Source organism: Phocoena sinus, chromosome 15 (genome assembly GCF_008692025.1).
Source record: "Phocoena sinus isolate mPhoSin1 chromosome 15, mPhoSin1.pri, whole genome shotgun sequence".
Lineage (NCBI taxonomy): Eukaryota > Metazoa > Chordata > Mammalia > Artiodactyla > Phocoenidae > Phocoena > Phocoena sinus.
The window spans coordinates 54,682,135-54,707,195 of NC_045777.1; the positions used below are offsets into that span (position 1 = coordinate 54,682,135).

Here is a 25,061-nt window from a genome sequence, read left to right on the forward strand (position 1 = left end):
ATTCCACATTTGATGGCAAGAGCAGATCAAGCTGGCCCCCAGTATGAGTTATATCCACGGATTCAGGAACCCAGAGCCCCAGGTTGAGACTTCTCTCTGCTCTCACTGGCTGTGGGTCAAGGTGGAGGGGAGGGAAGAGGATCTGCCCCCTTTCCACAACCACTGGTTGATTTTACATGAGTTCCAAATATACTCCAGTCTTCTCAAAGTACTTTTTTGTACTTCTCCATTTATATATTCTGTTTACAGAAACTGGATCACAGATGCACATATCACACTATAACCTGCTTTGAAAATTCAACAATGTTTTAAAAACGTCTTTCTACATCAATAAATATTCTTTACACCATTATTTTTATTGTCTGTACCACATTCCATACTTTATTTAACCAGTCTTCTATGGGAGGGCATTTATGTTTCCTTTTTTTCCAATTGCAAACTGTTAATCATGGCTGCACATATGTCTTAGGGCCACGTATTGTCTTAGAATAAATACCCAAATAAGGAATTTGTGGAATGGCAAGCACATTTTCAAGGTTTTTGATACCTTGAGACAAATTACCCAAAATTACAAATCTTAGACTCCTGCCAGAAGTTCATGATAGTATCTGCTTTCATGAAAAATTTTGAGGAGGAACTTAGAAAAAAAAGATAAAATCTGTTTAAGGATGATTATTATGTCATGTGAAATAGGGAATGCAGAAATGTGGGGGGGAGGGAGACAAATCTTTGTGTGTGTGGATGAAAATAATCAATAATCTGTAATAGGAACAGAAAAGAGTTTTATGTGAGACAAACTGAGGACTATAGCCCAGGAGACAGCCTCTCAGATAACTCTGTGGAACTGCTCCAGAGAAGCAGGGTTTTCAGCACAGATTTATGTCTTGTTAGAACAAAGAGCATCAACCATGTCAGGGATAGATTCCTACAGGCTTTTGAAAAAGCAGATCAGAATGTACACAGAGAGGCAGTATGGCCTTGGCACCTGGGAAGCGAGTCTTATCATTGAGGGAGGACCAGCACTGGCGTCCCCGGGAGGGAGACGTTTAATCTTTATTTTTAACTTGGACATTCTTTACTTCTGGTCAATGCGCCCTTCTCTTTAATAATTAAAGCAGATGTACAATGTATGTTTGATAGGCCACAAACAGGCTGTTCTAGTTAGTATAACATTAAAGTTAATTCATGAATAAGCCAGAATAACTCCTCCATACCTCAAGATGTGAAAATTTATTTTATCATGGGTCTAACTGTTGCCCTGGAGCCTTGACTTTAGCCGCTCGATGGCATGTGGGATCTTCCTGGACCGGGTCATGAACCCGTGTCCCCTGCATCAGCAGGCGGACTCTCAACCACCGCGCCACCAGGGAAGCCCTGCACTGTTTCTTGATGCCTTTCCTTTGTTTCTGCATTCCCTCACTCCTCTAATTAGTAACTGTTTGAATCTGCTCTTTGCAACCCAGGGAAGGTCTAGGAGGCTGAAATCTTTTCCCCACAAACAAGAAATGGGGGGCACAGAAAGGCTTTTGTGCTTGGGAGGCCACCACAGAATCCTGCTGGGTTTCAATCCCCCCTTTTCTTTGATACTCCTCAATCTTGAGGGGAACAGGTATTTGACAAGAGTGGGAATAGCATTTTTTTTTAATTGGTGTATAGTTGCTTTACAATGTTGTGTTAGTTTCTGTTGTACAAGGAAGTGAATCAGCTATGTGTATACATGTATCCCCTCCCACTGGGACCTCCCTCCCACCCCCCCGCCATCCCATCCATCTAGGTCAGCACAGAGCACTGGGCTAAGCTCCCTGTGCTATACAGCAGTTTCCCACTAGCTAGCATTTTGGATAGAGAGGTTAATCATAAACTCGGCAGAGGAACTCAGTTTTCAGGGGACTCTGTTTCAGTGACACACTCAAACTGCATAACTTAAATGAGGGACTATTTACCAAAGCATGGATAGGGTGTGGGGAAGTCACACAGATTATTCTGCACCTTGGGCTGGTAATAGAGAGACAGTCATGGCCTCAAGGATTGAAGGAGCAGAAGATGGAGCGGTTACTGGGCCTTTGGGCAGAGAGAACTCGGGGGTTTAATTGAGGGGTGCAGCCAGCTCACAGCTATCCTGCAGGGAGAGAGTCTGGGGAGTAAATATCCCTCCCTCCCTCCCTCCCCCGGCTGGTGCTCCCCACTGAAACCAGAGGAAACCAGAAACCCACCTGGAAACCAGAGGCGTTAGTTTGTGCAGATCAGCCTCTTGCCTGGGCACAGGGCACAGTGGAGACGGATGGAGCCTGGCACCCTCCGGGTAAACAGAAGGTAACCAGCTCAGTGTGGCTGCATGGATTATTGCATTTTACTCTGTTTTCTAGGGCAATGAATGCACTTTGGTGTAGACCTGAATACGAGAGCCTCATGAATTTGTAACCACATGATATGTTTGGCGATATGATTTTTAAAACAATAACAGCAGCAATCCCAGAGTCTAATCAAATGCCAACTATGGGATACCAATACGGCAATCTCATGACTGTAGCAGGCAAAGTGGTGCAGGCCTGCACTTGGCCTGGTAGATTTCTTCTAGGTTGCTTCAAGAGCTCCTTGAAGAATCACCAAATCTCTAGACTGACTGGACATTCAAATCATTTCCCCTGGGTCCCAGATGATAAATGAATTCTGCCAAGGGAAACAAAATATTGATTTCATTTTTAAAGATGGAAGAGAAATGGTTTTCACATTCATCCCAAGGCAGCCCATCCAAGAGCAAAATGAGCCTCATTGCCGTCGAGTTTTCCCTTAAATCTAACTCAGTTTGCCAGAGCATCAGAGTCAATGTGTAAACCTGTTTTGTTTGGTCCTTGTGGTGTTTTATGTTGTTGTCTATTAATTTAGTTTAGTTTTCATTTTTTGGTTACTATGAATCATTTGCTAATGTTTAAAAGGTTAGAATATGTGATATCAAATCTGAATTCCGACTTCTCTTGAGAAATATGAAAATTTGACAATATTGGGTTTTTATTCCCACTTAGGAAAAACAAAAAAACCAAAAGACAGTGGTGCTAAGAATGGGTTTCCCTCCTTAGCTGGTGTCTCCCCGGCCGCTGCTGGTCATCAGTCCTGAGCTGCGTTAGTAGGTGTGTGAGTTTTCAGTCTCTATAAACTCTGAAGTCCCTGCAGACAGGTCAGAGTCTCAACCCACTTTTATTCTGTTCTGAGGAGAATTCATGGACATAAACTAGCTTCTCCAGATGTGGAAGCTTTTTCCTGGAGTGACTTACATTTCTTTGAAAGTCTCCAATATTCTCAACATCAGGCCTCATTGCAATTTGTTTTTAAATTTAGGGGACATTGGAGTAGACTACACTGACGTTTACATTTGCATTTCCCATAATAAAAAAAGGAAGAAAGTGAAGAATCATCAAAAGCAAATCAGTATAAATCAGATATTGGGCAGAGGCAGGGTTATCAGGGGGTCTACGTAGGCAAACTTGAATCTTGGGTGTTTAGGCTTCGGTGTATGTATCCAGGTCTGGTATCTTTTCAACAAGGTGATGGAATTCTCCTTCTTTGAGTGGAATGTATGTGGGTGCCCAACAGGTAAAACAGATCAAAGCTGAGGGGTTTTCCCTGAAACACAGTTGAGGGGAGGGTACAGGGCCGCCTTTCTCACCCTCCTCCACAGTTCCATCCTGGGGGTGGAGGAGACCCGCTGGTGTCTCTATTGTGCCCTGAAGTAAGTACAAAGATGCTGTCTTCCTATTCCAATGACCTTTCTGTTTGCAGCCCTAGAGAACTTGGTCAAATATCTGATTGTCCACAAGTAACATGCAAAGAGTGTTTTTCATATACTCCTTCTTGTCTGTCAGTGTCTTGCTTGGCACCTGTGTTAGATGTTACAATTATATAAAAATTCGTATATCGTACTGCAGTCAGATTTTGACTACTTCCAACTGACATCCCCTTGACTCTATAGGATTTTTTCTGGTTTTATGATCTATGAAACATCTCTCTAAGGAAGGCGCTGGCATATCTGCATTTCCCAGTCCAGAAGACCTATGTGAGCAACATTTTGTGGAAAACATTTATCCTGAATTATCTGAACTCCTCATCAATCACAGGCTGTCTTAGACGTCTGTCCAAGGAGCATGACAGAGTTCTTCAAGTGAAGAAGGAAGTTCAAGAATCACTGGCAAGCCATTTGTCACCTGCACGCTCTGAACGGTGGTCTTTGCCTTCAATCCTTAGAGCTTGTGTCTAGCATCCTGCCAGCACTGCTCTTCCATTATTTACTCAGTTCCTCCCTCCTATTTTGTCTCTACCACAGGGCCTTTGAATATGCTTTTCTAACTGCCTGGAATGCACCTTCATGCCTCTTCCCCAAACTAATCAAGTTTGCTTCTTCCTCTATCTCAGTTCAAACATCACTTCTGCAAGTGGAGCTTTCTCTACTCTTAGACGAGGTCAAACTCTTCCCCATCGAAAGATCTCATGGCAATTTGTAAATATTTGCTTATTTGTAGGGTTATTTGATTTTTTTTTTTAAGTTCGTGTTTCCTTGAAAATAGAACCTGAGATAACCCTTACGTGCTAAGGCTTTGTAGAAAGGCACAGTACCAGGGCAGCTGGAATGAAGGAAGAAGGAAGACAAGCACATGCAAAACAGTGTGCTACTGAGCCGCCTCCGGCTTTGTAAGAAACCACAGTGAGTTGCCCCCTTACATGGGAGGTCTTCCAGGTCGGCTGTGTAGGAAAAATTTGTTGGAACAGAGAAGGATATGTCTGTTATTGTCTTTCCATCTCCTTCAACTGGTCAGATTTATTCTTTGGGAGAATTAACTCATCAACATTTAGGGCAGCTCTTGAGGCAAGATCCCATGCCTTGTACTGTGATACTTCTTCCGAACCTGAAAGTTGGGGGAGGAACCCTAGCCTTCGTGAGTCTGGTTGGGTTAGACTTGGGTTCTGAAATCACAGCAGGCGTGATGAATACCAAAGCAACCCTCATCCAGAGGAGGCTGTAGCAGCCAGGGGTGGTTAGGATGAGGCATTGCAGTGAAGACTGGCTTTCCTTTGAGGGAAGGGCCAAGTCCCGGGAGACGGGTTGGGCCGAACAAATCTAGGGAGTATAAGCACCGGATCCTGTGCACGTGTGTCTCTGTCTTCCACTGTCTTGTAAGCACTGTGCGGGTAGGGACTACATTTGTTTTACTCTGGTTCCATGTTTTACATCCACCTCCTAAGACAGTGCCTAGAAATGGAGTTACTCAAATATCTGCTGAATGAACGGACAGGTGGATGGATAGATGAATAGATGGATGATGGATGGTAGATAGATGGATGAATAAGTACGTCAGCATTAAGTGAAATCTCCTAGTCTCTGTTCCTCTTAGAAATTACAGGTAAATTCTTACTGGCCACTGGCAGCCATATTTGACTGACCTGAGAGCCGTCTCTGCACATTATGAAAACCCTGTGCTCTGCCACACGCAAGTCTGGAGCTCTCCAGCTTCTGGGTGGGACCTGGAATTCTGAGACTCCCTAACAAGATACAGTTTCTGGATTGTCACTTTTCTCTGAGGATTTAAGTAAGTGTTAGTGGTATATACACACCAGGCTCTAGGTGAGCTAGAAGCCGTCTAGGTGTGGCATGTGGAGCTCCGATATGTATTATTTCCTGAGTGCCTTCCACGGGCCAGGCATGGTGTTAAGTACCCTACACAAATTGTTTTATTTAGTTCTTGGCCAATTGTACAAGGCACACCCTCCTGAGTGATGCAACTAGGACTTTAACCCCGTTTTGTCTGAATCCTGAGTACACGCCCTTACCCCTACACTGATATTTCCCACGCTATGCATGTGTGTGTTATTGAAACTACACAAGGAGGGTTTTAGACATTACATAGGCAAGATTATTCATTTTAGTGGTTATGTATTTGCTTAAATCTATAGTGGAACAATACTAGTAATTAATTTAGGTTAATGATTGCATCTCAAAATACATAACTTAAATAAAGAAATTTCGGGCTTCCCTGGTGGCGCAGTGGTTGAGAGTCCACCTGCCGATGCAGGGGACACGGGTTCGTGCCCCGGTCCAGGAAGATCCCACGTGCTGCGGAGCGGCTGGGCCCGTGGGCCATGGCCGCTGAGCCTGCGCGTCCGGAGCCTGTGCTCCGCAACGGGAGAGGCCACAACAGTGAGAGGCCTGCGTACAGCCAAAAAAAAAAAATTTCCAATTTTAAGAAAAAAATATATCATAGTGTAGTTGGTACAAATATGGCAAAAACCATGACGGTGGCACTGTATGACTCAAGTTTGGGAAATATTGCCCTCTGCCAAATGACGTATCCAAAGAGACCCAGAAGCCCTAAGTCCTTCCTCAAACCCCCTAGTTCTTTGCCCCCAAATTTACTGTAGGATTAGAAATTTTCCCTTCAAGCATGAAGGGTCTATAGCTCTTAAGCCATTGTCAACTGCTGCATCCTTTATATGTTTCTTTTTCATCCTAGGTTAGGAGGTTAATGAGCTATTAAGAGCTAAGTGAGTTGTACATGAGAAAGGTGAGTTTTGACATGGAAAACAGAGGAAGAGGTCTCTATAGTTACATTAGTTAACAGCACTCATATTCAGCATGGGATGCACCTTGGCATTTTCAACTTTTTGGGTTCCCTTTCTTTTTATAACAGGAAGTCTTCTTTGCCCATGGGTTTGAATGCAAGGCTGAAGCAGGTTGAGATGTGATAGCATAATCTGACCTCATCAGAGAGGAGAGGATCGCTAAGATCGCTTTCACTCTTTTGTTCCCCATCCTTCCAGGTTTTCAGAGAAGGCTCCATGCCTAGGACCTGATAGGCACTTAACAAAATGAATCAATCTATGTAAGGTTCTTGGAAGAGTGGTTTATGTGTCTTGAGCACCTTATTTGTGTTTGCTATGACCTTAATATTATTAGAATATCCCATGGACTGAGTAGGTCAGAGCAAGTGAAGTGGGAAAAGCATGGTATTCGGAATCCAACAGGAGCTGTGTGCTGGGTGTCTGCGTTCCCTGCTGTATGCACTCTCCATCCTCCCCCATCGTGCTCTTCCCTACAAGATCCCAGGCCCTTCACCTGGATTTAGCCATTGGGGTGTGCCCTGGCTGGAAGGGAAGGAGAGGAAGGAGGTCAAGGTATTTGTTCCCTGTGAGATTTCCCGTGCCCCTCACCCGATTCCTTCTCTCACAGCACCTGCTCTGAACAATTCTGTCCTCACCTCCCTCCCCTTGTTCCTTGTTCCTTGTTCCTGGGGATAATGATGGCTGCGTTGACACTAGTCTAGAGTTACTGCTCCACACCTGCCACGCCTTTGTTACCAGTCCTTTTTTAAATAAAAGGACATCTCCCTGGATTGCCCCAAGTGGAGTGTGCCATGTCTTTTCCACTGGGACCCTGCCAAGTTCAAATCCTAGCCTCTGCTATTCACTAGGTCTGGGGCCTTGGCCAGGTTCCTTGACCTCTCTTAGGCTCAACATCTTCATCTGCAAAACAGATAAGCCAGGGGCGCAGGCTCACATGTCAGGGACCAGGCAAGTGTCTCAAGCGTGCGAGGTGGGTGTGTGCCTCACCCGAGACCTCTCCTTAGTTCCCAGCCTGGCTGTGCCGGAAAACAGGCATTTTGATTTGTCTAGAGAATCCAGAAATCTAGCTTTTGTGTGAAGTCTCCTGATTTGGAAACATTGGCGACTAAGTAAAATGTTAAATTTGGAATATCAGGCAGAACAAAATGTGGGTTAAGAATTAATTGAGAAGGTTGGGAACATCGACTCTGGAGCCTGGCTGCCTGGCTTTGCCTGAAGGTTTGCTCTTCTGCTTACCAGCTGGGTGACCTTGGGCATTTCACTTAGCTTCTCTGAGCCTCAGTTCCCTTATCTGAAAAATGGGGATAATGTCATACCCATTTCATAGGGTTGTAATGAGGATTGAAAGAGTTAATATTGGACAATTTTAGGAGACTGGTACACAGAAAGCACTACAGAAGTGTTGGTAAATAGAAATGAATAAATGTGATCTGCCTGATCCAGTGCTTTGGCACAGCGGGGACTTTCAGTACACGGGAGCTTAAACAAATGAATGTCCAAGTGAGAATATAAACACACATTCCTCCAGCTTTTTGTGTGTTATTAAGTTAACATGAACTCAAAAAATAATGGAAGCTTTTAATTTTATTTCTCCCTCCAGAATGGTCTATTTAATGCCACTTGCCTTGAGATAGAGTCTGACTTCAGAGGTCCTCATCAGGCTACACTGATACTCAGCCCAAAGATTGTTCTAATAAGCTTTATTGACTTGCTGAACCTCGGAGTTCTTTTTATTGACATGCAGTGTAAATCATTCCATCTGACATTTGAATGTCCTTTCTGAGAAACGTGTTAGACTTTACATGGGTACTGAGCTCCTGAGGATGTGTACATTCCTTAGTCAAGCATGCAATGGCTTAGATGAAGACATCACACACATAGCCTTGTTTTTAACTAAAATTGGATGGGGGGGAAGGGCCATGAAATTTTGTTTCGTTGAAAAAAATGTTTCTGAACTTTGAGAATGGTGTACCTTTTTATGGGAGCATAGCTGTTGCTTCTGTCTTAAGAAATGGCCTCTTGGCTTTGTATAATTTCTAAATAATCGGTAGCGTGAGAGGTACAGGGAGTAATAGACGAGTTTGCCTTGCAGAGAGACTCACGTGACTTTGAGTTCAGAAACTTTCTGTTTAAATTTATTTTGCAAGGTGGGAGGAAACACACCCTGCGGCTGAAAATTTCTGATACAATAGCCATTTAAGGAACCATCATGCCTTCCAGGAACTCAGTTTCTTGGATGATGTTTCATAAGCCCATCTGGACACTCATTCCCTTCCCTCAGTTACTCTGCCAATGTTTAGTGAGCATCTGCTATGGGCAGGTTCCTGCTAGTGCTGGGAGTGCATTGACAAATCCGACAGTGTCCCTGCCCCTGAGAAGCTCAGGATCTACTTGAGAAGATATAAAATCGATCATTATAATACAAGGCGTTAAATGTTACACTAGAGCAGGAGTTTTCAACTATGGCACTGTTGACGTTTTGGGCTGGTTTGTTCTTTGTTGTTTGTGCCTGTGCATTGGAAGGTGTTGAACAGCCTCCACCCACTAGATGCCAGAAGAATCCCCCCTCCAGTGATGACAACCCAAAATGTCACTAGACATTGCCAAACACCTCCTGGGGAACAACACTGCCCCTGTTGAGAGCCACTATTAAATATAGATATTTACAGAATTTCTTGCGAAAGGAGCCACGGATTCAGCCAGGAGAAGTGGGGTAGGCTTTTCAAAAGGATAATGGCATTTGAGCTCGGTCCTGAGACAGAAATATAGCTCAACGGGGGGCGGTGAAGTAGAAGTTCACCACTCCAGCAAAGGAGATACAGTGGTGTGACAAAACACAGACTATTTCAAGAACAATGTATCTTTCTTTGTGGGTAAAATTAGACTACGTGGCAAATAAGGCTAGAAGGGCAGGCAAGAGCCAGTTCCTGGAGAGTCTTATAAGCCAAGCAAAGGTGTTCGGATTTTATCCTATTGGTAATGGGGAGACAATGAGATTATTAACTAGATAAGTGGTGTGTTAATATTTGCATTGTATTACCGATCCAATTATTTGATGGTTCAGCACCTGGTAATAGCACACCTGTTTCCTTTGGGGAGAAACACCTGTCCACTATTCTGAGACTGAGTGGTTCAGTTAGAATTGATCCCATACCCTGATTCCAGAGTGCTGTATCCACCTGGTCATGTGATCGGTTCAGTGATGGACATCTGATCCCATCCAGAGCAATGGGGGCACACTCTAGGACTTTTTCTAGAACTACTAAGGGGAAAATTCATACTCTCTTTCTGCTGGGGTTACTAGCGCAGTAGAATATTATATTCAAGTCTGGACTTTTTGGAGGGCATCTTGACCCAGCAACTGAAGAGCTCACTGAAGAGGCCGCCAACACACCATCATTTACAGAGGGTGGTGTCTAGGCAGAGTAGATAGAAAAACAGACAATTAGGGAGCAGTTCAGAGGCAGAGGCAGGAAGAAGGCCAGAAGTGTTGTGTTTCTGAAGCCAAAGAGAGTTGCCAGGAGGTTGTCAACACATCAGATGATGAAGAGACAGCAACCAAGATCAAGGATTGAACATGGCTGTGGCAGTGGGGGTGGAGGGTTATCGATTAAGAAGATGCTAAGACAGTAGCTTCAGTGGAATGGTATGAACAGAAATACCAGATTACAGAAAGTCATTGGATGATGGAGACAGGAAGTTATACACAGGGATTGAATGACTGTTTTCAGAAAGCTTGGCGATAGAGGTAGACCCAAACTAGTAGTACACTAGGTGAGGAAGAGTTGAGAGAGGAGGGTTAACATAAGGGAGCTTTAGCGTATTTATATCCTGAATGTTTGATGACAGAGCAGACAGAGGGATTGACTGGTGGAGAAAAACGGAAGCAAGGCAGGGCATTTAGCCTTGGCACTGAGAAGCGTGTTCAGATAAGTACTTACATTTTGCTTCAACATCTGTCCTGTGCTGTTCTGTTCTGTATTCTCTGTGAACTACTCTAGAAAAATGTGGTTGCTTTTATTGCCAAGTTGCTTAATTGCCTTACGGAATAATGGCAAGCAAGCTAGTCTTGGAGCTTTTGAACACGGAGAGGAATCAAAGCAAGAAGAGGTAGAGAAATCAAATAGACCGATGGCCTCTTTGTTGACAGTCTCTCAAGTTGCTTACCCCTTCGTCTGTCAGTCTATTAATGGTTGCTGACATCTGCGAAATACTTTTTAAACTAAAAATAGAGAGGGATGCAAGAAAACTCTACCTGCTCTCATAAAAGGCACATACGGTTTATGCTCTACTTCCTCTCCCCGCTTTTGTCCATTAATAAAAGAACTTCTGGGCTTCCCTGGTGGCGCAGTGGTTGAGAGTCCGCCTGCCGATGCAGGGGACACGGGTTCGTGCCCCGGTCTGGGAGGATCCCGCATGCCGCGGAGCGGCTGGGTCCGTGAGCCATGGCCGCCGAGCCTGCGCGTCCGGAGCCTGTGCTCCGCAGCGGGAGAGGCCACAACGGTGAGAGGCCCACGTACAGCAAAAAAAATAATAATAATAAAAAAGAAAAGAAAAGAACTTCTCTTATAAATGCCAGGTCTAGAACATTCTTTGACAGTGATTTGAGGATTACTGCCACTTCATACTCTCTAAAAAAGACCTGCCAAAAAGGAATAATGGTACCTTACTCACTTTGTCTATCACCCCAAACTGCCAGTGCCTTTTCACCTGGTTGTGCTTTAGCCTCACACCTCTGAATCAAGGAGGGCTTTGATATAAAGAAACTGGTTCAGCAAAGGTTTGATTCCTCCATGTTGCCTGCCTGGGACAACAACTGGAGCCTCCTGAAACCTAATTTGTTTATTCTCCCTAATACATGACATCACTATTTCCTTGTCCTACTTAGGGCTCCAGAGACTCCAGAATGGTGCTTCCTGAGTGGTCCCATGAGTTCCCTGCAAAATACCTGTAGATTTTAATATATTCATGGCGCATAATCAGTGCTTCAGAATCCTAACAATAACCTCCTTTCTGTGAGTTTGAGAGCACAAAAAGCAATCGTATTTTCAAAGAGAAGGGAAATATCCATGCGCAAAGCCCTCCGATCCGTAAAAATATGTGAAACTCCCACTTGTCCCTACCTCCAACCCTGTTCACAATTCATTCTGCTGCTGGATTAAACACATGGTGCTGCCTATGATAGGAATGCATGGTGTGTGTGTGTGTCTGTGTGTGTGTGTGTGTGTGTGTGTATGTGTGTGTGTGTAGGGGATTTAAAAATTGAGATTCCCTGGTCTCATCCCAGACTTCCTGAATCAGGATCTCTAGGATGGTGCCCAAGATCTGAATTTTGATATGCATTTCAGACAACTCTTTTTTTTTTTTTTTTTTTTTTTACAAATTTATTTATTTTTGGCTGCCTTGGGTCTTTGTTGCTGTGCGCAGGCTTTCTCTAGTTGCAGCGAGTGGGGGCTACTCTTCCTTGCAGCACGCGGGCTTCTCATTGCGGTGGCTTCTCTTGTTGCAGAGCACAGGCTCTAGGCACGTGGACTTCAGTAGTTGTGGCATGCAGGCTCAGTAGTTGTGGCTTACGGGCTCTAGAGCACAGGCTCAGTAGTTGTGGAGCACGGGCTTAGTTACTCCGCGGCATATGGGATCTTCCCGGACCAGGGCTCGAACCCGTGTCCCCTGCATTGGCAGGCGGATTCTTAACCACTGTGCCACCAGGGAAGCCCCAGGCAACTCTTATCTACACCACAGTTTGACATCCATAGGATATTTGGACCCTTGGTCAGTGGAGCTTCATAGGTGATGAGAGATACAGAGGCTTTTCATTCCTACAGGACACGTCACTGACTGCTCCTGCGAAGCCAACATTTCCTCTTCTTTCTTCATGGGGATGTTGAGTGTATAGAAGATGCTACCATTGCCCCACAACCCGTGACCCCAATCCCTAGGTGTTTACCATTCCATGCATGCATTCTGGACTTCCAAATACCAGCACCATTGCCTAAGGACTCTCCCTGACCACTAGACTCCACTCTACCTGTGCCCAGGAAAGGCTGGAAGTGGCATTGGATTACCACTCCTTCCCCAGCCCCCTCCATGCACAACTAACCCTTAACCAATGACTGATGGGAATCAGTGTATAAATACTCAAGCTTCCTTGCCCCCTGGATGGGATAACTGTATGGGGCATGTTCTGCCCTAGCTTCCAGAAGTTTTAGTGGAATTAATTTCCAGTTTACTAACTTGGTCGACAACACACTTACCGTTAGCTCCTGTCCCTTTCCAAGCTTTCTTCCCCACTCCCTTGCCATTGTTTCCAAGGTTCACCTCCCAAATGCATACTTACACTCAAATATTTGTCTCAGGGTCTGCTTCTGGGGGAACCCAAAAGAGTGTCTACAGATTAATACAGCGAGACATTTTGAACCAAGCCTAAAGTAACAGTGTGGGGAAAATCAGAGAAGGTATGGAAACATGCTTTATGGAAGAGAGTTCACTTTTGACCAGATACCCAAAGTGTATCCTTTGGATGTTTATATTCACTGCCAGAATCCCAAATTTTTAGCCGTTGACCCATATTAACCTGTGTTTCCTCATGTTAACCACTATGTATTCTTGAAAGAGATTCCCAGTGATTTTTTTGGTAAATTTAGAGGTTTGTGCCTTTTAAGTGAAGCATAAGGAATAAATAGAAATAATAAATGTATAAATGGAGAGCATAGTAATGCATACTTTGACCATGATTTACAGATATTTTACTGCTCAGAGCATCTATAACCCACCAGTAACCACTGCAAATGCATATTCTTCCTTGTAAGGTTGCATATTTCATCCTAAATGGCTTAAATATCTTTACTTAGCCATTTGTAATAAAATGATGAAGACTTAAAGTAAGTGCATTTGAAAGAAATCGATTGTCGATACTCTGGCTGCTAATACATGGAACAGTGTTTTCCCCCCGAAGTGTTAGTACATTAAAGCGAAACTATTCGTGTTCTGATTATAAATTCATTAACTATTTACACCTCATGACTTACAACTTATTTTTTTCTTGAGAACGATCACTTTCAACCTTCATGGCTGACTTTAGTGGAACTACTCAAAGCACAGTTTATTATTTTAAAAAATATTTTTAGTAGGACTTTAGAATATGTACATGATTTTATTGTCTTATTGGCCTTTGAACTTTCTATACCTAAAGAGAGGTGCCATAGCCCAGAATTCAGACTTGCAACAACTTAAAATGAGCTTTTGAGCTTGTTAGGTTTATAAGCTTTGAAAATTTGCTTTTTTTTCTCTGAACCTCAGTGTCTATCTGTAAGATGGAAATAATAATACTGCCTGCCTTATAGAGCTTCTCTCTGAGGTTAGATGTCATATCTGAGGCTTAGCATAAAGTTCTCAAAATTATTTTTAATTTTTCTCTTTTTTTCCCCTCAAGTCCTAAGCAGGTATATAATTACTTCTTATTACCTTATCTAGCAGGAGAATAAAAGTGGCATCTAACTCCCAGTTCAACATTTAATTGTGAATGAGTGATTTTGGCGAACACTTTTTGCTAATCACCACTCAGACTCAGGACTTACTGTTACTTTCAAAGCTGGAAACAAAGGAGATTGTGGTCAGCTCCGCACAGGTTGTCTTGATGGGTTATCAAGGACTGTGGTGCTTTTTTTCTCTTTATTACTTCGGGGCAGTTTGTGTGTTGGCTGGAACACTCAGTCACTATGAAGCGTCTAGAGGAATGAGCTAAAATACATGGAATTGCGGAAAGCAACCCAAGATCACATTGCATTTCTTAAAGACGCTCCTGCTATAGAGTTGTTAGGTGGAAGTCACCACACACTTTGAGCAGTTGCTGCGCCAGGCACGATGCTGAGGGACTCCTCATGCATCATACCATTGACTTCTCATGACAACCTTGAGTCAGAGGAGTCATCCTGAGCTGGGTTGGAATTCTAAACCAACTACTTACTAGCTTGGTGACTGTGAGCCAATACCTGCATTTCTTTGGATCCCAGTTTCCTCATCTGTAAAATGAGGATAATAATATAACCTGGTTCATGGAGTTGTTTTGAGAACCCAATGAGAATATGACTGAAGGTATAGTGCACAGTAAGCCTGAATAGATGCTAATTGTTATTACTACATTACTAGTAGTAGTACTACTTCTACTAATACCATCAGCTTATTGATGAGGTTGCTTTTGACCAATGGTTCTCACCTTGGGGTAATTTTGCCCCTCCCCCCAGAGATCATGTGGGAATATCTAGAGACATTTTTGGTTTTCACAGATTTGGGGAGCAGTCAAGGGTGCTATTAGCATTGAGTGGAGGACAAGGTAGAGGCCAAGGATGCTACTAAACATCCTACAGGGCACAGGTAGCTCCCCTCCCACTAAAGGATTATGTGGCCCAAAGTGTCTATAGTGCAAAGTTTGAGAAACCCTGCTTTTAGGCCACATGTCAACTTAAACAGGATTTTGCAGTCAGGGATATATCATCACAGAGAACAGGGAATGCAGTGGTGGGTAGTTTTGAATGTTTGCTGATTTAGCAGCTCTGTAACCTCAAAGATGTTACTGGTTCTTTATTCCTCTCTGCCCTGTCATTCTCTGGCTGGTCATAAGATATTTGTGGCAGATCCAGAAGTTATAGACACACAAGGAAACATCTGGAGGGATAAGAAAAAAAAATTTTTTCCTGTGGCTTTCACTTGGGTCAAAATATTTTCCATAAGCACGTTAATCACCTTTTCCTGGATTAGATGACATGGACCCTAGGGCAAGTCCTAAACCAGTCACATACAAGGAGGTCAGAATTACCGCGCTTGAGGATGGGGATCAACTGCAGTGTCCTCTGTATTAATAGTAACTATTATTATATTAGTTATGTTACCGTCATCATCTTCACTATTATCATCCGCATCCCTATTTTACAAACAGGGAGTTGAAGATTAGTGATGTTTAAAAAATTTTGCTTGGTGGGCTTCCCTGGGCTTCCCTGGTGGCGCAGTGGTTGAGAGTCCGCCTGCCGATGCAGGGGACACGGGTTCGTGCCCCGGTCCGGGAAGATCCCACATGCCGCGGAGCGGCTGGGCCCGTGAGCCATGGCCGCCGGGCCTGCACGTCCGGAACCTGTGCTCCACAACGGGAGGGGCCACAGCAGTGAGAGGCCCACGTACTGCAAAAAAAAAAAAAAACGTTGCTTGGTTCACATTGCTATTAAGTGGTAGATTCAAATTATGAAAACAAACTGTCTTACTCTAGAGCTTTATCCACTTATTTCTTAAAGATGTACTTTTTAAAGATATATGAAAGTAGATTTCTTAAAGATGTACCAAATGCATATAAACTAGCTTTCCCTAAACCAAAGACATAGCTTAGTCTCTACTTATCATTGGCCAAGCATTAGGAGTTCTTTGTTCACTTGATTCTGACAACACTCAAAATATTTGTTTCCGGGATTCCCTGGTGGCGCAGTGGTTGAGAGTCCGCCTGCCGTTGCAGGGGACACGGGTTTGTGCCCCAGTCCGGGAAGATCCCACATGCCACGGAGCAGCTGGGCCCGTGAGCCATGGCCGCTGAGCCTATGCGTCCAGAGCCTGGGCTCCACAACGGGAGAGGCCACAACAGTGAGACGCCCGCATACCACACACACACACACAAAAATATATTTGTTTCCAAAATGCTTTTTATATAGGCAGGCTCCCTTTGGTGCTGCGGATCACCGAACCTCCCTTTTTATTTTTCTTATTCCGAGACCAATTGACTAGGCATCCCTACTTTCATGATCATAAATCACTGATGTGATTGTAAGCCTACCTACATGGAGTATGAGCCCTAGTATACAGAAAGACAAGATGCATCATAATTTATGCTTCATGAACTTGGCTCTGCCACAAAACAGACTTAGCTTTGATTCCTGGCCTAACCATTCACCAACTCTGTGGGGCTGGCCAAGTCACTGAACCTCCTCCTCCTTTTAAGCTTTGGTTTTCTCATCTATATGAAGGAAACCATAATAGTACTTACACTCAGAGTTGTATTGTGAGGATTAAATGAGATAATACAGCTAAAAAGCTTATATAGTAGATGCCACATGCTTGTTATTTTAATTTAATTTTTTTATGCAGCAGGTTCTTAATTAGTTACCTGTTGTATACATATTAGTGTATATATGTCAATCCCAATCTCCCAATTCATCCCACCCCCACCCTCACCTGGTTTCCCCACTTGGGGAAAAGCTTGTTATCTTTATTGCTATTCTTATCATTGTGATTGTTCAAAGTGTTATTTTTTGTTACCGTTGCTATCTTCATCATTATTTGGGGGATGTAGGCAAGGGAAGAAAAGGGATGAGCCCAAGGAGAGGTGGAGAAACCATCATGTTTACTATTTCAAAGACAGTTTAAAACAGAGTGTGAAAGTTTGTATCTTTTCAGAAGAAGAGAATTCAACCCTGGACACTGGCTAGCTCATTCTCAGTATTAGATGCCTTGGCTAATATCAAGGTCCTGAACTACATGATAGATGGTGACTTAGTTCAACCAATCAGTAATTATATATTGAGTATCTGCCGCGTGTCCAGTGACTGAGGGGGGAATAGAGAATATAAGGTGCAATCCATTCCCCTGTGGTCCTCAGACTGTTTTAATTAGTTCATTAGTTGACCAGACTGTGATAAAGCTTTCAGGTAAGCCCGAAGACTGAGAACTTGAGGGCAAGCAGGTCTTACATGGTATTGGGATTGTGAGAAGCGCTCTATTGAAACAGAGTCATTCATACATAAATTTGAGCTATACATCCTCTCTTCAGTGACTGCTGTGGAAAGGTGTCCTTTGGAAAGAGACACAGAAGGATGCTTGGCTACTTCAGTTTGCTTTAGTTTGCTTTTTTCATCCTTTTCCTATCCTAATATACCACTGATCATCCCTAAAAGTCCTAGAATACTTTGGAGTGACCTACTAATCCCCAGAATTTGCTAGATGTTTATACAGACCATCTGGAAAAGTTCTTAAACAAACATTAAATAATCAGGAGAAAAATGGTCATTGAAGTGAAGGCAGATGAAGTCCAGGCCATGACACTGGAACTATGGCAGTGGTGGGTCTGGACAAGCCTTGGAGTCGTCCTATCAAAAGCTGCCTTGGGGTAAAGCAAGCACACTTTTTGCTTCAATTCAGGGCTTTTTATGAGCTTCCCCGAGTTTATGCCTTCAGCTTCATTGTCCACTGCCTTGCTTCCCAACCACCTTCCAGACCCTTGAACTTAGCATGATTCTATTAATATAGAACAGATTTGCTGCTCACATCTGTTCAGTACTGTTCAAATACTGTTCAATATTGAACAGTATAGCCTCCTTGAAGGGGCTATACTTTGTTTGGCTTCAGACAGTCTCGTAAGCTGTGTTCTTCTCCAGGAATGTCCTTCACCCAACTCTTTGGGTATTCCTCCTTATCTCCTATGTTTAGAGGAGATCTCCTCTAGAAACCCTTGTCTGGCCTTCCCCTTTTCACTCATGTCTGGTTGTATCCTCCCATTCAGTACTGGCCAAAACCTTTCAAAACCCTTGATATCACTTATATATGTGCCTGCTTATCATGTTAGACTATAAGCTTCTTTTAAAAAAAGTTTATTTTATTGAAGTATAGTTGATTTACAATGTTGTGTTAATTTCTGCTGTACAGCAAAGTGATTCATTATACATACATATATATATTCTTTTTCATATTCCTTTCTATTATGGTTTATCACAGGATATTGGCTGGAGTTCCCTGTGGTATACACTAGGAGCTTGTTGTTTATCCATCTTATATATAATAGTATGCATCCGCTAATCCCAAACTCCCACTTCATTCCTCCCCCGCCCGCCCCCACACCTTGGCAACCACAAGTCTGTTCTCCGTGTCTGTGAGTCTGCTTCTGTTTCACAGATAAGTTCATTTGTGTCTTATTTTAGGTTCCATATATACGTGATATCGTATGGTGTTTGTCTCTCTCCTTCTGACTTACTTTGCTTAGTACAGTGACCTCTAGGTCCATCCACGTTGCTGCAAATGGCGTTATTTCGTTCTTTTTTATGGCTGAGTAGACTATAAGCTTCTTGCGTGCAGAGACTGCATCTAGTTTATAGACTAATTGGTTCACGACTAGCCTCTAGTAAAATACAGGTTTGATGGCTGAAAGGACGGATTAAATGAATGGATGAGCAGGTTGATCTCTCAAACCATCTCCAAGAGGCTAGCCTGTTTAGACAGAAATCCCCACAATGGTTCACCAAACATTTATTGAGCTTATTATGTGTTTGGTCCCATGGACTGAGAAAAACTCCCTGACATCAAGGAGCTGTCAGTCTAATGGAAGTGAACATTTGCAGTAGGCAGAGACAAATGATGTGATAAAGTTATGGAGAGGTGCTCAAGGAGTTCACAAGAGAGACACTGGTCGTATCTTGTGTGTGAGTGGGGGTTGGCAGGGAGAAGCAATGTCCAAATGGAGATCTAAAAGAGAAACAGAAACTATCCAGGAAAAGAGAGTCTGTAGGAGCATTCCAAGTTGGAGGAACAGCATGTGCAAAGGATTGGCAACAAGCAAGGGAAGATCACCTCTGGATCATAGGGTCAATGTAAAATGAGAGACAGAGAATCCAGGAGCTTGTAACTCATGTAGAAGACTTTATCTTGGGGGACAAGAGGAGCCATGAGAAGATCTTAAATTTGAAAGTGAGATGATGAAATTTACACTCCAGGGAGATCTTCAGCATTTTGAGTAGGGTTAATAAACTCTCAGCCAAGCATGAGGCTACAATGTCATTCCTTCCCACCAGTTTTATGGAAGACACCATTTTGACATCTGCTTATATCACAAATTGCAAAATATCTTTTACGTCCAGTAGGAGGAGCCAAAGGCTCTATGTTCTTCCCCAGAGCTGGGCATTCCTTGGCCCTCCGCTGTCCTGAGAACTGTTTACTTCAGCACCTCTCATTACTGAGAAGTGGATCAACGTGGAGGAATGACAGAAAAACTCTGCCTGGAATGTGAAAGATCATGATGAAAAAGAAACTAATACTTTCCAGATGAATAGCGTAATAGCATGGTATATTGATCTTTACTCTAATTTTGTTTTAAACTGTAATGAATGTCTCCCCCACTCATATTAATCTTTCTTAAGCCATGTAGCCACACAACATCAGTGAGTCATACCTGACACTCATTGCTAATACACCTAAGCCTATCTCTACTCCAAAATAAATAAGAGTCGACTCAGACTGACCTTGATTTTGAGATGCTTGAATGTTTTATTTCATTTCCAATGGAAAAGTATATAGTAAAAAATCATAAAAGCACCCAGCGATTACCCATTCTAATGAAACAATAGCCAGTGTTTCTGCCTTGAATGATTGCATTTTTTTCCCTTCTGGAATAAAAATGAAGGAGCATGGAGAAACAATTCCTGTTGGTGAATTTGCACAAAACATTGTATTTCAACAGAACTTCCCATTAACTGCCATTTATTTCTTCTCTCATTATTGATAATTTGCTTTTAAATTGAGAATACCTCTTTTACAACCCATCTCATCTCCCTGCACGGCTAGACAATTACATTTAAATTCGGTGGTTTTCCCATTGTAAACAGTTTCTGGGGGAAATGATTATGGTGTTACTAACCCAGATTTATGGCTTCATTGTGGTATCACTGAAGGATAAGAGACTAGTATAAAGAAAAAAAAAGTTGCTTACATACAAATATATTATCAAAGAGAGTCCTCAGGAAGCATATAGTAAAACCAACCCAAACTGCAAAATCACCTACTGGGGCCAGTGAGAGAGACATCTTTCTGGATTTTGCAAAGTTATTTTTGTTACATGTTTTTAAAAAATTCCAGTTGTTGGCAGAAGTTCCTTTTTTAAATTTTATTCTAATGTTAGAAGAAATCCTAGCCCGACAGGATTGCAGAGGAACTCATGAGTCTGCTATTTGGTAGGCACTTAGGAAATACACGTTACAAAGCAATACATGTAACATGGTCCCTACTTTTGGAAATCTTACAGTTTTACTTGGAAGCGGAGACATAGTACAAATGCAGCAACAACAACAAAATCAAATGATAGGGCGGGGAAAATGAACATGAGCCTCAGAGCAAGGGCTCAAGGCTAGAATCTGGACTTGCCCAATCCCATCTGGCCCTCAGAAGGCAGTGTGGTGCAGTGGTACACCCCATGAAATTAGGTATTGCCCAGGAATCCTGGTTCTTTCCAGCTGTGTGACCTTGAGCAAATTATAACTTTCTGGACCTCAGACTTTCCTGTGTAACATAATCACCTAAAATGTTTATCTAGAAAAAAAAAAAAGATGAATTTTTGGCTCAGTGAGTCCAGGGTGAGGCTCAAGAAAGAAGAAACATTGCTGCTTTAACCCCTTTAAGCCTCCGTTTTCTGATCTGCGAAGTGGACAAACCTATATAGTACCTACCTCATTTAGTTGTTGGGAAAGTTCAATGTAAATACTTCACATAGTATCCGGTGAAAGTGAGTGCTAATTGAGTGGTAGGATTTATTGAGGAGTCACAGGGCTTCTGACTCTAAGGCAACTGCTGAGAGAGTAGTCTCTGCACCCCTCTAGAGTCAGCACCCTGTGCAGGATTAGGCAGCCATGTAAGAGGCCAGGGAGGGGTGGCCCAGGCCAGCGCGCAACCGCTCCCTGCCTGGTGTCCCTCGGGCCAGGATAACTTTTTGCATCTCGGATAGGGCTCCATCTTTGCCTGGCCTCAAGATTTCCCAGAGCAGAAGCGGATTGGGGCAAGACACCTCCTCCATGTAGCATTCCTCTAGGGGATTTGTCCAGTCTCCTTGAGGGGAGGGGATGGAGGGGCGGCGCTGGTGCTCAGTGAGTGAGTCCACTTTGGGACAAGGACTTGGGAATGCCAAAGACCTGGGTTCAACAGCCACACTCCCAACTCTCACCTCTTCACCCCAGGAGACCGAGGCACTGGGTCGCGCGTCAGCCACCTCCAGCTGGAACCGGGGCTGCGCGCTTGACCGCGATGGCGGTGCTGGCGAGGGGAAGGGGGAGGGGGCGCTCCCTAGAGCTCGGGATTATTTTTGGCTCCGCAGCCCCGGCTGCTCGCCGCCTGTGGCGCGCGCTCACACACATTCTCACACACACACAGACACACGCGCACACACATATGCACACATTTTCTCGTTCGCTCTCTCGTCCTCCTTTGTTTATTTTCTAATCCATATTTTTATTTGAAGATCTCCTCTTCACTCTCTCCCGCCCGCCTGCCGGCACTCTCGCGGGCCAACCGGGTGCACACCGCTCCCCTCCGTCACCCCAGCCCTCCTCCCGTCTCCCCGAGCGCGGGGTTTGAAGGTCACCTCCTTTCCAGTCCCCGTGCGAGCCGCGCCGCCACCGCCGCCTCCAGCCGGAGCCGGTGGCACAGGCTGCGCTGCCGTGAAGTGGTTCTCTCAGCCGCGGCGGCGGCAGCGGACCGAGCCCGGGGTCCGTGCCGGTTGGGGAAGCCCGAACTCGCGGAGGGGAATCCCTCTCGCTTCACCCCAGCCCCTGGCTGCGCCCGCGGTGGGGCGGGGACGCTCTGCCAGCCCGCGAACGGCAGAGGCGGTGGCCGCGACCAGACCCACGCGTGCGCCTCCCCGGCAGGAGGAGGAAGGAGCGAACAGGGCACCCCGCATCTGGAGGGGACAGCCGCGTGCCGCGCCCGTGCGTCCGGAGCGAGAGAACTCCGAGCCTGCCACCAGGCAGAGCGCGGAGAAGCGGACTGTGCACCCCGGGACCGAGGAACCTTGCGCTCCAGACCCCCGGGCAGTGGCCGTCCGGGCCCAGCGGTGCTGACTCGCACCGCGCGCAGCTGCGCCCAGCCTGCCGCCCAGGCAGGGGCGCCAGGGCGGGGCTGACCTGCCAGCAAAGTTGCGGACAGCGTGGGAGAAGCCAGCACCCCCTTTCGCCATCTCCAGCTCATGGTGAGTGTGGCTGAGGGTGCAGAGAGCGCAGGGAAATTGGAGGGTCTGGGGCCGAGCGGAAGGCGACCGGAGCCGGGTGCGGCGGGAGTTCTAGGTAAGTCTAGGCGGAGTCACCGCCTCTTTGCCCCCCTGACCTGGCCAAAGGGTCCCACTGAGGGAAGAGCTGGCTTCTCGAGGGCTGGCTTCCTCTCAGAGCCAGGCCGGGCGCGCTGTACTGGGAACTTTTTCAGTGTGGTGGAGAGATCTCTCTGCACGTCCTCCCTGGGGGCTGAGATCAGGAGCCCCTACCCCCTCATCCTTCTAGAAGCAAGCCCTTTCTCGGCCCAAAGCGCGCCTCTGGAGCGCCCAGGCTGCCTTGTCCGTCCTCCTGGGAGCGAGTCCCAGGTGCAGGGAACAGCGGGCGTCTGCCTGCGCACTTTGGTTAGGGTTCCTGGCAGACTGGAAGCGTGCACTCCGTGCGCCCCGGGGCGCTGCCTCTCCACCGCCCTTAACGAGGTCTGAGGGAGAAGGCACGTCGTGGCCTGGGAGGGCGTTTAGAAGCATCGAATCCTTTGTGGAAGGCGGGGAAGAGGAGGGTCGCTGAGCTGGAGGGAGAGTGTCTGTGTTTATGGACACCGGGGGGACGCCCAAGATGCCACTGCATTTGACCCTGGGGGGGAGGGGAAGGGGGCCAGCCTGGGAACTCAGGACTTGGAAACTCCGGCTGCGCCCCTTGGTTCCTTTGGTGCCTTAGGGCACCTTCACCCTGGAGAGGAAACCCAGGTAGCAGTTCTCGGCGCAGGCCAGGGGTCGCCTCTTGTCAGCTCCAGTTTCCCAACTCTCCAGGGTTAGAGGCGAGGGAGGGGTTAGCGAGTCGCTGCTTCCATATCCCCGCGGCACCATCAGGTTGGGATGCTCCTGGAGTCTTTAAGGTGTCAGCTCCGAGGGACTAGGCCAGCCCGGAAGCTGCCCGCGCGGAAAGGGCGGGGAAGACCCCGACCCGCCTGGTCCAGGAGCCGCCGACTCTATTCCCTGCTGCCAGGGAATGGGGGGCTCATGGCTGCTGCCCGGACAAGCAAGGGCCGGGCTGCACCTGCCTGGCTCGGAGCGTGTGGGGCGGGGCTGCTCAGGTGCTTGGAAATTCGAGTCTGGCCGTCCAGGGAATTGGTACCCACCGCGGGTCTTTTCAGTTGAACTTGGAAAGAAGTGCGGACGGTGTCATGGAATAGCTTTGTTTGACCTGCAACGTGATGCGCCACAACTGGAGTTTTCTTTTATAATAATTATGATTGTATATTTTTATTATTTTTTAAAATCTGGTGCGCCAAGAGGCCTGGCCTTTTCAGCACAAGTTTAGGACACACCCCAGCCAGTGATCTCTCCCTGCCCCTGTCCTAGTTCATCTACCCTCCATTTCCCATTTATCTTTGTTACAAAGGAAAAAATAAAAGATATGAGAGGGCCTGGATCCTTTCAATTCTTAAGTGACCACAGAGGGCCTGGCTGGAGCCATGGGCAGATTTATTTTTGGCCAAGGTCTTTTTTCTTCAGAGGCAAGGACCTGGGCCCATGAAGGGTAAAAGTGGTTCTGGCAGGGGTTCTAGGGCAAACAACGGGGCTGACTCCAGACCTTCATGCTTTCTGAGCTCATCTGGGAAGCACTGGGATCTGGGGGAATCCACTGGGTTTCCCCTAAGTTAACTCGTGGCTGAGTTGGATTAGGAAGAAACTGGTATCATCCTTTACAGTTTCTGAGGGTACCGTTAGCGTCCAGAGATAAGGCTGAGAAGAGTACCGGGCCCTTGGTGGTGCCACCTGCTAGCTGTGTGACCTTGGGCAAATGACTTCACCTCTCTATGTCTCCGTTTATTCACCTGCCAGATGAAAGTTTTAGTGGTAGTATTGACCACAGCAGGTTTGGGGGAGAATTAAATAAAGCAATAAGCACAGAACAGGGTCTGACACATGGCAAATGTCTGGATGATGTTAGTTTTCTTTCTTTCTTTTTTTTTTTTTATCAAATAGATTACTCTCTATTTTGAGTCTCATGACATCTGGTGGGATAGGAAAGGCAGGCAGCTTCCCTTACACGTATGCCCTTTCTTTTAAACGACAGATCGCAAATAGGGAGGTTAATCATAAAGGGAGATTTCTCAACAGAAACCTCATTCCTTCCAAGCCTGACCTCTCCTCATGTTCTAAGGAGGATCAGCGACACGCCGCCCACTGGCTGAGAGGTGGGTTGGTGGCATTTGACAACATCTCAACAGGCACCTATACCCTGAAATTAAGTTTTTACTTAATTAAGTATTTAAGTTTTTACAGCAGTTGTGTATTTTATTCTTCACTCAACAGAAGGCCTGCTTCTCCTTGGCCTCCTGGGATGAAAGTATCATCTTAGTAAATCTTACTTTCCTAAGAACACACCGTCTTTATTGTCACCCCGTGGTCCCAGGGTTTTCCACTTAGAAACGAGCCAAAACATGGATCTGAGCAG

At 45.4% G+C, this 25,061-nt stretch overlaps 1 protein-coding gene across 4 annotated transcripts in view; it reads left to right on the forward strand.

Moving 5' to 3' along the window:
* The window catches only part of RBFOX1 (RNA binding fox-1 homolog 1), a 2,234,275-nt gene that overhangs the window by 702,101 nt on the left and 1,507,113 nt on the right, over positions 1-25,061 (forward strand). For 3 of the 4 annotated variants that reach the window (XM_032606358.1, XM_032606355.1, XM_032606359.1), the window contains exon 1: positions 21,696-22,679. The exons of the other annotated variant lie outside the window; for it this stretch is intronic. The gene's annotated coding sequence lies outside the window, so the exon portion shown is untranslated. Of the gene's footprint in view, positions 1-21,695; positions 22,680-25,061 lie in introns of those variants that run through there. 4 annotated transcript variants of the gene reach the window in all.